The sequence below is a fragment of the Ctenopharyngodon idella genome, chromosome 2 (genome assembly GCF_019924925.1).
Source record: "Ctenopharyngodon idella isolate HZGC_01 chromosome 2, HZGC01, whole genome shotgun sequence".
Taxonomy (NCBI): Eukaryota; Metazoa; Chordata; class Actinopteri; order Cypriniformes; family Xenocyprididae; genus Ctenopharyngodon; species Ctenopharyngodon idella.
In genome coordinates, this window is record NC_067221.1 from 13,413,067 (window position 1) to 13,423,424 (window position 10,358).

General features: G+C 36.1%; 1 protein-coding gene and 2 long non-coding RNA genes across 7 annotated transcripts in view; 2 read left to right on the top strand and 1 right to left on the bottom strand.

Annotated features, from left to right (window-relative positions):
• palm1b (paralemmin 1b) overlaps positions 1-390 on the bottom strand; it is an 18,316-nt gene extending 17,926 nt beyond the window's left edge. For 2 of the 3 annotated variants that reach the window (XM_051865316.1, XM_051865300.1), the window contains exon 1: positions 159-390. The gene's annotated coding sequence lies outside the window, so the exon portion shown is untranslated. Of the gene's footprint in view, positions 1-154 lie in introns of all 3 variants that reach the window. The other variant, XM_051865305.1, reaches the window with a different exon arrangement.
• The window catches only part of LOC127497136 (uncharacterized), an 11,506-nt gene extending 1,428 nt beyond the window's left edge, over positions 1-10,078 (top strand). Inside the window, exon 2 of the long non-coding RNA XR_007925463.1 lies at positions 324-10,078. This is a non-coding gene — a long non-coding RNA (uncharacterized LOC127497136). The remainder of the gene's footprint in view (positions 1-323) is intronic.
• LOC127497123 (uncharacterized) overlaps positions 1-10,358 on the top strand; it is a 137,938-nt gene that overhangs the window by 15,391 nt on the left and 112,189 nt on the right. The window lies entirely within an intron of this gene.

A 10,358-nucleotide genomic window follows, 5' to 3' on the forward strand; every position in this document is an offset into this window, starting at 1 on the left:
TCCTGTTTTTTCGCGGTTATTGCAATGTAACCTATACAAGACATTTAAAGCGCCATTGCAATGCCAAGCCTACAGTATAACAACAAAACATAATGTCAGGAAACGAAAGACAATAAAACCCGCAGGAAAATAACAATTGTTCTGAAATACATACTTACTCAATGGCCAGACTCGTTCCCTTTCGACAGCGAAGGTTTCTCTCGCGCCCGCTTAGAAAAAAACCAAACCCCCGCTCGGAGGCGTAAACGATACAGGCGATCAATATGACTGAGCTACTACTATCTAATGATGGGCATTAATTCGGTTATTCTCTCGTGTTGCAGATACGGCTGTTGGCGGGGACGTGTGGTCTGTTTTCCGGGGAGCGGCGCTCAACCCGACGGTGAATGTGTTCTGGTGTCCCTTTGCAGCAGCAGATCTCTCACATGGCTTCAGGATGGAGCGCGCGACTGTTGACTCCACAGCAGCCAAGCCTTTGTTTCCCGCGCGACAGTTATTCCGCGAGCGTGTTAAGGGCAATGTCTGGCATCTCCTCCTCCTAGTGAGAAGAGATGCTTGGATACGCCTCCCTCCGGACACTTGAGGGGCTGTATAAACGATGTAAACACAGACTCGAAGGATAGATTGATGGAGGTTTTACAACAAAATTCTAGCTTTAAGTTATTGTATTGGGGATGTTTACATGTTACCTCACATACTACTACTAATAAACTGTTCATAAACCTGTTCTCCTTATTTTAACTCCTTATACCTAAATTATTATTTTACACTTTTTATTTATGCTAACATTGTTGGAAATTTAGGTTAGAAATTCTCTGTATTTCCTAATATATTATTAGCTATACTAAAATAAGGAATAAAGTGAAAATATACCATGCCATATCAGCATTTTACAATTAGGTCATTCGTTAACATTAATTAACTATAGTTAACATGAACTAACAACGAAAAATACTACTAATACAATAACAGTTCCATCTTTATTAACTACCATTAACAAAGATACTGTAACTAATGTATTGCTCATTGTTAGTTAATGTAAACTAATGGGATCTTATTGTAAAGTGCTACATTCACAGTTTAAAGTGGTTATGAGGAAATAAATGACAACATGAAAAGTTAGATACTGTTAGTCACGAACACCAGAAGAAATAAGAAGAAGAATAAAAGTTTAGCTAACCTTGTACTGGTCCTGCTGTGAGTAGCTTCTGTTAGTCTCTACATAGTTATCCTTCTGAAGAAGCCCAATATTAGGAGGAACAACCAGATAAAGATTCTAGCTCATCTCAGGACCATCGTTAACAGTTTTAGCACACATTATTTTAAATCCAAAAACAACCTCGCAGTATGCTGGTGAAAGTCCAGCACAACACTTTTTTTTTTTTTCCACATGTGAAGAGAGTTTTTACATAGGACTTTTAAACAAGAGGTCAAAGTTTGGCTGGTTAACATGTTCCCTTTAGCCCCTGCTGGTATTTGCCGGAACTACATGGGAGCAAAAAGCAGTTTTCTCCATTGACACTCATTCAAAAATTGTATTCTAAATAGCCTACATACATTTTTGATGTGCTAGCCCAGGGGTGTCAAACATACAGCCCGCGGGCCAAATACGCCCCACAAAGGTGTCCAATCCGGCCCGTGGGATGATTTGAACTATAATTTTTAAAAAAATAGAGACGCACTAGTCCACTGGTCATAAATCCAAACGTTTTTTAGTTTTATTTATGGTTATTTTTTTTCCAACCCGGCCCTCAACCTAAAATAAGTTTGACACTCTTGAAAACAACTGCCACTGAGATGAACTGAAATGCTAAGATTTCTCCAGGTATTATAGACCTCCTTAAAGGAACACTCCACTTTTTTTGAAAATAGGCTCATTTTCCAGCTCCCCTAGAGTTAAACAGTTGAGTTTTACTGTTTTCGAATCCATTCAGCCGATCTCCAGGTCTGGCGGTACCACTTTTAACATAGCTTAGCATAGTTCATTGAACCTGATTAGACCGTTAGCATCTCGCTCAAAAATGACCAAAGAGTTTCGATATTTTTCCTATTTAAAACTTGACTCTCCTGTAGTTACATCGTGTACTAAGGCCGACGGAAAATGAAAATTTGCGATTTTCTAGGCCGATATGGCTAGGAACTATACTCTTATTCAGGCGTAATAATGATAACAATGATAGGGGAGTTGGAACTATGCTAAGCTATACTAAAAGTGGTACCGCTAGACCCGGAGATCGGCTGAATGGATTCGAAAAAGGTAAAACTCAACTGTTTAACTCTAGGGGAGTTGGAAAATGAGCCTATTTTCAAAAAAAGTGGAGTGTTCCTTTAAAGGTGCAGTAAGCAATTTCTGAGAATCATTGTTGATATTTTGAAATCAACCCAAACAACAAAACTCTAGGCTATTTTCTGCAAGCTTTTTTCAATGTAAATTAAATATAATTTTTACTTTTCCTAATTCACAAAGTATAAACTGCAAAAGCAAAAACTGTGAGTAGAAAATTAATTTTACATATTACAGCTTTTTATAATTACAAGTCAATGTGCGATACCAAAGAGGACCACATGGACATGCCAAAAGACCACTATACCAGCCGCCTTGACCTGACTACATATAGGTTAAGCTACTTATACGGATCCGTTCAGAATTACAAACACAGCAAAATGCAGTGATATGAAGGTGAATAGACAGCATCAGTGAACAGTCAGAGTGAGTGTTTGTGTTTTTGCTTGGAGTGTCTGATGCCTATAGCTACATAAACGCCACTGACCCTCGCAAACTCCTCCAAAACACGTGCTTCTTCCGCGAGCATCCATTATAAAAGTCTCGACCATTTTGAAATGTGCTGCTTGGGTCTTACCTTGATTGTAATCAAACAATCGTCATCCATCAAAACATTACTAGTGAGACACTGGTTGCACACACCCCGCCATAATCACTTCAGCAGTGTCTACGAGGGCACGATAAAATTATCAATAATAATCGCCCGTTTCGGATTATATTCGAGCGCGATGATTGGCTACATTTAATGCCATATATCTTGAATATGTGTGGGCGTTTCTCTATCTGTCGCCCTAGAGCTGAACTTGACACATGTGGACAGGCTACATATAGAAATGTGCGCGTGTTTTGATGGTTCAGGCCGGGAGCCCCAGCGTCCTCTATCGGCTGAATCAAGTCTCGCACATTCAAAGGAAATAGATAACCTCCCATTCGGAGTAGATAGATAAATTTTAAAGAACCATTTTCGCATTCAGAGTAACATTAGATAGATAAATGTATTGTTGCTGGAGTGTTGTTGGAATTGTTGTAGTATTTTTTTCATCAAAACACATTGTTTTTGACGTTTGGTTTGAGTCACCAACCAATTTTGTGTATCTGCTCTTTACAAATTCTATTACTCATTATGCCTGTTAAGTGTGTGTGTTTACGTCACACAATCGCTGAAGAATATTCAAATGTTGTATAGTTCAATATTTGAATATTGTATATTTAAATACAGAATAGTGTTTATTGTGTTTTCTGATTTCTTATTGATAATAAATTCAAGTAAAACAGCCTTATCTCACTACCTCTCTTCATATCCATCAAAATAATCTTGAATCATAGATATTGTTATGTCCTATCAATGGCTTAATCTCCTGTAGAGGGCGTAAAGGCTCCATTCATGAAACCCATATTTTCTCAACTGGAAGAGTGCATCAATTCACATAGTCTATACTTTTGAATCATTGCATTTGAATCATTTACTCATTCCTGAGTAAATACATTTTGTAATTTGTAGTGAGATTAATATAAAAACATACTCAACTGGGAGTTCACAGTGGTGAAATTATATGCAATAACAATAGCATTAGCATAAATGTAATACATCTTTTATGGCAAAGGTTCTGTAGAGCAATTTCTTCGACTTGCATCAGGGAGATCCCAATGCGTTGCATCCTCTAAAAACAACATGAATTACCTTTGAAGATAGAGTTGCATTTTCTTTAGTCTGCACATGTAGACCAAACCAGTTTTGTGAATGCACACTGTTCATTGGGCATTGCTGATGAAATGGTATTAATTAGCATTGGAAGATATAACTAAACGTGAATGAACAGCACCTTAAATGTGTCCTTCTGGGAGACTATGACTCATAAAGTCTTAGTGTAGCCATTAGAACCCACATTTGACTGGTTCTGCATACATATTTGTGTTTATGAGCCAGCATAAATGCGAGGAAATTAAGATGTTAGTTATCCCTCTCATAACTTAAATATAAACCAGTCTGTTTCTGACATTTGAAGGTCAACGCTCAAGCTCCACTGTACAAGGCCAATTCGTTTAGTCTCCTTTCTAAGAAGGGAGGGGTAGAGGTAGAAGAAAAAGGAACTGAAGACTCAATCTCAAGCCTGTTAGTACTGCAGCAGCAGGGGTTTGCCATAGGGCTATCACAAGTAAAGATCAAACAAGCGCCGTTTCGCTCTCATACTCAGAGTACTTATTTTGGAATAAATTGAGTTAAATCTAAGGCTCAAGGTTTTTTTTTAAGATGTGAGAGATTTGTTTTCTGCTGAAGGATATGTTCAGGGGTATTGAATGGTGGTTTTTGTTGATAATTGATGTATTACTGTTATGGGAATTGTGAAGCTGCTGTTTTGTAATGCATAAAAACAGAAAGGCCTGCACAAAGAGTTGAATGTAATTAAAGAAGTTTTGGTATCATGTAGTCTGGAGGCTTTCACTTTTCTTTTCTGTAACTTAGACTGGACTATAGAGGATACTTGAAATGTGACATCCTTTGCTACTGTCCTTGTATTCTTTGTGAAAATGAGTGGTGTGTCATGCAGAGCACAAACTGTTGGCCTATGTAGGATTTATTTTTTTTTTTTCACCAGCTTCCTGCTATTTTCGTTCAGAGCATCTGTGCCACACAAACCACCTGGGTTTTGAGCTCGGAGAGGGTAGGAATCATTCAGTGGAGACTCAACAGCAGATTTTAGGACAGTAAAATCAAAGAACATGCAACAGTACAAGAATCTCCACTGCAAAAAAAAAAAAAAGACAAAAAGTGTTCTCGTTGCTTCATAACATTAACGTTGAACCACTGTAGTCACATGAACTGTTTCAAATACATCTTTAGTAGCTTTCTGGGCATCGAAAGTGTTAATTGTTTTGCTAGCAATGCAGGCCTCACTGAGCCATCGGATTTTATGAATAATATCTTAATTTGTGTTCCGAAGATGAACGAAGGTCTTACGGGTGTGGAATGACATGAGGGTGAGTAATTAATGACATAATTTTCATTTTTGGGTGAACTAACCCTTTAAATTTAGTTTAATTTAGATTTTACTGCATGAAGCACATTTTTAGGTAATTTTTCTTTGCTATTTTTTAATTCTTGCTACAAAAAGAGGTGTAAGAGGATTTCATGTAATTGCCTATTTTAGGATTATGTGTGAATAATCTTATATTTAATACTCCAATACATAGATAAAATTGTGGTAAGATAAGCCAGTTTTTACTGTGAAGCATGAGAAAGTAAAAGCTGGAGAAAAATCAATACACCTTATATTTTGTGATTTTTTTTTTTTTTTTTTTTCATTTCTATGGAGGCCCCCACATGAAATGTGGAAGAAAAATAGATAAAGTGGCCATGTTTTTTTTGTTGTTGTTGTTTGTTTTGTTATTTGTTTTTTTTTTATGTGAGCAAATGTATTTTGACAAGCAAACCTTTTTTTCAGCATAAAAGTCAACTATATGACTCACTTAATGACATTTTGAATAAACAAAAAAACATGCATCATTTCTTAGATGAAACCCACTGGCTCAAGATGAGTCTGTAGATGAGTCAGTAGTGGCCACATATCTCACTCTTTACAAACTGATTGATTGAAATGAAATAAGCACTACAGATGAAACAATCAAGGCAGTCTGAGCAGCATCAGTAATGGAAGTGATATTTAGGCCATTAACGAACTATTCGTGCTGACTCTTTCTATCTTCCTGTGAATGCACAACATGAACACATAAACAAGCAAACATACAGTCTTCCCAATTATCTGCTGTAAGAACAGTGTAACTGTGTCAGAGTGTCAGCCTGCAGGTCATGCTCATAGCGACGTAACCATTTAGAATCTTCATGCATCTGCAAGCAAATTCAAATCATTTCACTCATGCTCAAATCACCCTTCAGATCAACCTACACTGCACATTATGATTGAGATGCAAGTAGGCACACACTTGTAAATGAGAGTAGGCCAAGTCAAGTTGCATTTTCCAAATTATGGTAATTTCAGTTTTTGTGTTGTATACTTGTCACTTCTAAATACATTTTTATTCATTTGTTCTGAAGAGCAAGTGCAAGTGAAAGCAGTGTGAGGTTTCTCATCACCTTCTCATATGAAGTATGCACACAATGCACTCTTGATAAATAGGAAATTGATATGGTAAATATACTAGTAGTGAACGTGAGGATGCATTTGAGAAGCTAAAACTATACCCTTCTCAAAAGGTTTCTCATATTTACTAGTATAGTAAACATCGAAGCATTTTTGGGTGAACTAACCCTTTAATGGTTAACCCACATCCTGCAAGAACTTCTTCCAGGTTACAGAGATGCTTCTTCAAGGAATACTGTGTCTCTGAGGTATTTTGTGGCACAAAATATGGCCGTTTAATAACCACCACAACCATCAAAAAGTAGTCATATTTAAAAGTGCAGTAGGTGGTCTTGGAAATGCTGACGTTAGCTTGCTAGCATTGATTAAAATCATACGATCCCACCCTCCCTGCAAATCGCCGTCAAAAGCCATGCCTCCTCCAAAACACATGAAGGCACACACACACAGCTGCTCTCGGCAAAACATCACAAAAGACGGTGTTAAACTAGCTCAAACCACATTACATTACAATAATAATGAACGTAAACAACTTAGAGAGCTTGTACCTGACTGCTGCAGATTAATTTCGTTGTTGATACTGTTGACAAGGATACGCATAATTCCGAGTCTGACTGAACAGCTCCGTTTAGAATGTCACGGGTTGCCATCTCTTAATTACGGTAGTTATGACGTGAATGCAGCATAAGCTCGTTGTTTTGATTCACCAGGAACTGTAAAAGGTGGTTGCTGTTTGTTTGCGGTGCTCTGTGACTGATGTCTGTCTACATAAACTCTGCATAGCATGAAACGTACTGATGACGTATGATGTCTGCGCGAATAGGGTGAGCAAGGGTATGTAAAAACATATGTTGACAGCAGTGTTGAGTGTAACGCGTTACTAAGTAATGCGTTACTGTAATTAAATTACTTATCCACTGAAAAAGTAAAGTAAGAGATTACTGTTCATTTTTAGGTAATTTAATTACAGTTATTTATAATGTACTTGCGTTACATACTGTAAATTAGTTCAACAGTTCTGTTTAAATCAATATTGAATTAAAATCTAAATTTGTCATCTAAAGGTAAAAGTGAACACTGCTTCTTTAAAATCGTTAGCTGTTAGTGCAGTTGCGCGTGACCAGTCGGCTGCGTAGTCGCTGTCTGAAGATGTCGGCAGAAGCGAATGGCTGTTTTGCAGAATGGAAATATTCGAATTACTTCACTTTTTTTGACACAGGTAGGCAAAAACATTAACGTAAAATGTAAGCTATGTCCTAGGGAGAAAAAACTGCGCGCGCTCTCTGAGAGACGGTCTTCAGTCAGTGCGCTCTCGATCAAAGCGCACACACATAGCCGCCTCTCGCGAGTGTCAAATTTTTGCGGTTTATTACACATAAACGTTCAAATACACACACAGTTATGTCAAAATGCCCGTCCTGGCGTATATTCGCGTTGGTTATGTGAATGTGAACAGTATGTGTGGCAGCATATTGTCTCCGTCCATTAGGTCTAGTGACAGCAGCCTTTAAAACATGCTACTGTCTACCATTGGCTGTCTGTATTATAAATGATAATCAAACAAGAAAAGAAAAGCTCTAATAAGGATTAATCTATATTCAATTTATACAGTTATGACTATGCAGAGATATTTTATATTTGATTATTCAATTTCTGTGGTATTTTTACTTACTACTATTAGACCTACCTGGAAAAAAAAATATAGCATTGTTTTATTTGTATTTTTATATATTTTTACCGTGGTATCGAGTATTGTGCACTTTTGGTGGTATCGGTACCGACTACTAGATTTTTGGTATAGTGACATCCCTATTTGTTACTAAAAAAATTTAAGTATTATAAAGTAAATAAAAGTATTATAGTATATGTTTTAATAAAGTTAAAATGTTTTAAAAACTATAAAAGGCTAAACTATTCCATGTTTGACTAAATAATTTCCTTTCTATTGTCTATCCGGTCAAGGTTTATAGGGATTTTAAGAAGTAATTAGTAAGTTACTTATTGATTAATTAAATTACTTTTCAGACAGAGTAATTAGAAAAGTATTTTAAATACAACATTGATGATGTAATTAGTAATTAGTAATTAATTACTTTTTTGAAGTAACTTACCCAACACTGGTTGACAGGCAGGTAGGGCGTTGTATCATTTCATTCCAACCAAATATAATGATTGGATTTACATTTTATGGTCTTACGCCTTTCACAGATGATATTTATAAAAATAAATTTAGACCGTTTAACATAGTGATTGCTATCAGGATATGAGGAGACTTTCAACCGGTAAAACAAAAAATGTGTCTGTAAAGAATAACCTATTGCACCTTTAACTTAATTGTGACATTAGCTGTTGAATGCACTTCTTCACCATCATGCACATATACTGTTCGTATTAGAGTACCAACAATTCAAAGCCACATAGAGAATTTGTAGGTTCCATCTGACAATAATTGTAACATGAATAATTCAATCTCATTGATTTGCTGCTTGGTCTGAATTGCTTAATTCTACAATAACATTGATCTCTAGTCCAGAACCCACAAACATTGTGTCTTGCTGGACAGTTGCAGTCTTGATTGATAGAACAAGTGTGGTCTTGACATGCTTAGGATACTATATGTCTCCTCAATCACATGATAACACAGCAGCCTTGATGTCATCTTACAATTCATCAGACTGCTAGTCTACATTTAAAAAAAATCCCCATTGCTGTCAAAAGCTTATTCCCTGTACTTTTCTTCTTGTAATGTTGAATCACCACAAGGAGGTCAAGTCTGTGTTGTTGGTACAGTCATGCCAGCCTGGGCTGCAGCTCTTTTTATGACCCACTAAGGGAACATTCACTCTTCTTGTAGAGCTGCAATATTGAGTCACAGTCTAACTTGGCCCAGGGCACTGAATGTTTAATGCACTATTGTGAAATGAGTATATGATTTGATCACTGTCTTTAAAACAAGCATGTCACGCAACTCACTCCATATTCTCTCCAACTGTTTTAATAAAGTCAGTCCTTTCTCTAGATAGAGGCCTCTCTGAATATATTTGTGTCTTCCAAGGCTCTAATTTATTATTTGTTAAAGAATACAGTCATGTTTATTATGTAGTCATCTCTCTGGTGAATTCATTAAAGATAGCTGATATTGACCCATTATAAATATGAAGATACTCTCTCACAACCTAAAGCACATGATTTATCACGTCTCTATTAGAAAAGCGATGCATATCACTGCAAATTGCTTGTTACATATTTAAAACAAAGTACTTTACTTTTATGTTGCCTTATATTAAAATTAGTATTATATTAAAAGTCTCCTTGAATATATCTCCTTCGTTGTGCGCTTTAGTACACTCACCACATGTGACGCCCACAAATAATACCAGTAATTGTTGACCTTGAGGGGGCGATGGTTTTTTTGGTCCCCATGATGAAAACAAGTTATAAATCATACTAAATGAATTTTTTTTTTTTTTTTGTAAATGTAAAAAATGCTAAAAGTTTTCTGTGAGGGCTGTGTTTAGGGAGAGGGTTAGAAGATTTGTACAGTATAAAAATCATGTCTATGAAAAGTTCCCATAAAATGTGTTTATATTAATTCTCAGAACTAATTTTTGAAGAAATATTGGCTGATATTTTTAATGTACTAACACACATGAATTACTGTATGTTTCCCTAAAAAATAAATGATTGAAAATTGTTTAACTATTATACAGAACATATATTAATTCACATTCTATTGTTAGCTGAAGGCATAAATGCATGGGATGTTGATGTTCTGAAACAATTATAAAACTAAATTATTAATTACTGAGGATGATAATCCATTTATCAAACCTGTCTTAATATGAATTTATGAAGGTGCAGAAGAAAAGCAATAAACACAATCACTTATTTTTCATACAGTTGATGTCTGAGAGAATCAAGGATTCGACACAAAACAATTATCAGAATTCACTAGATTCACTGACTAAAAGCAG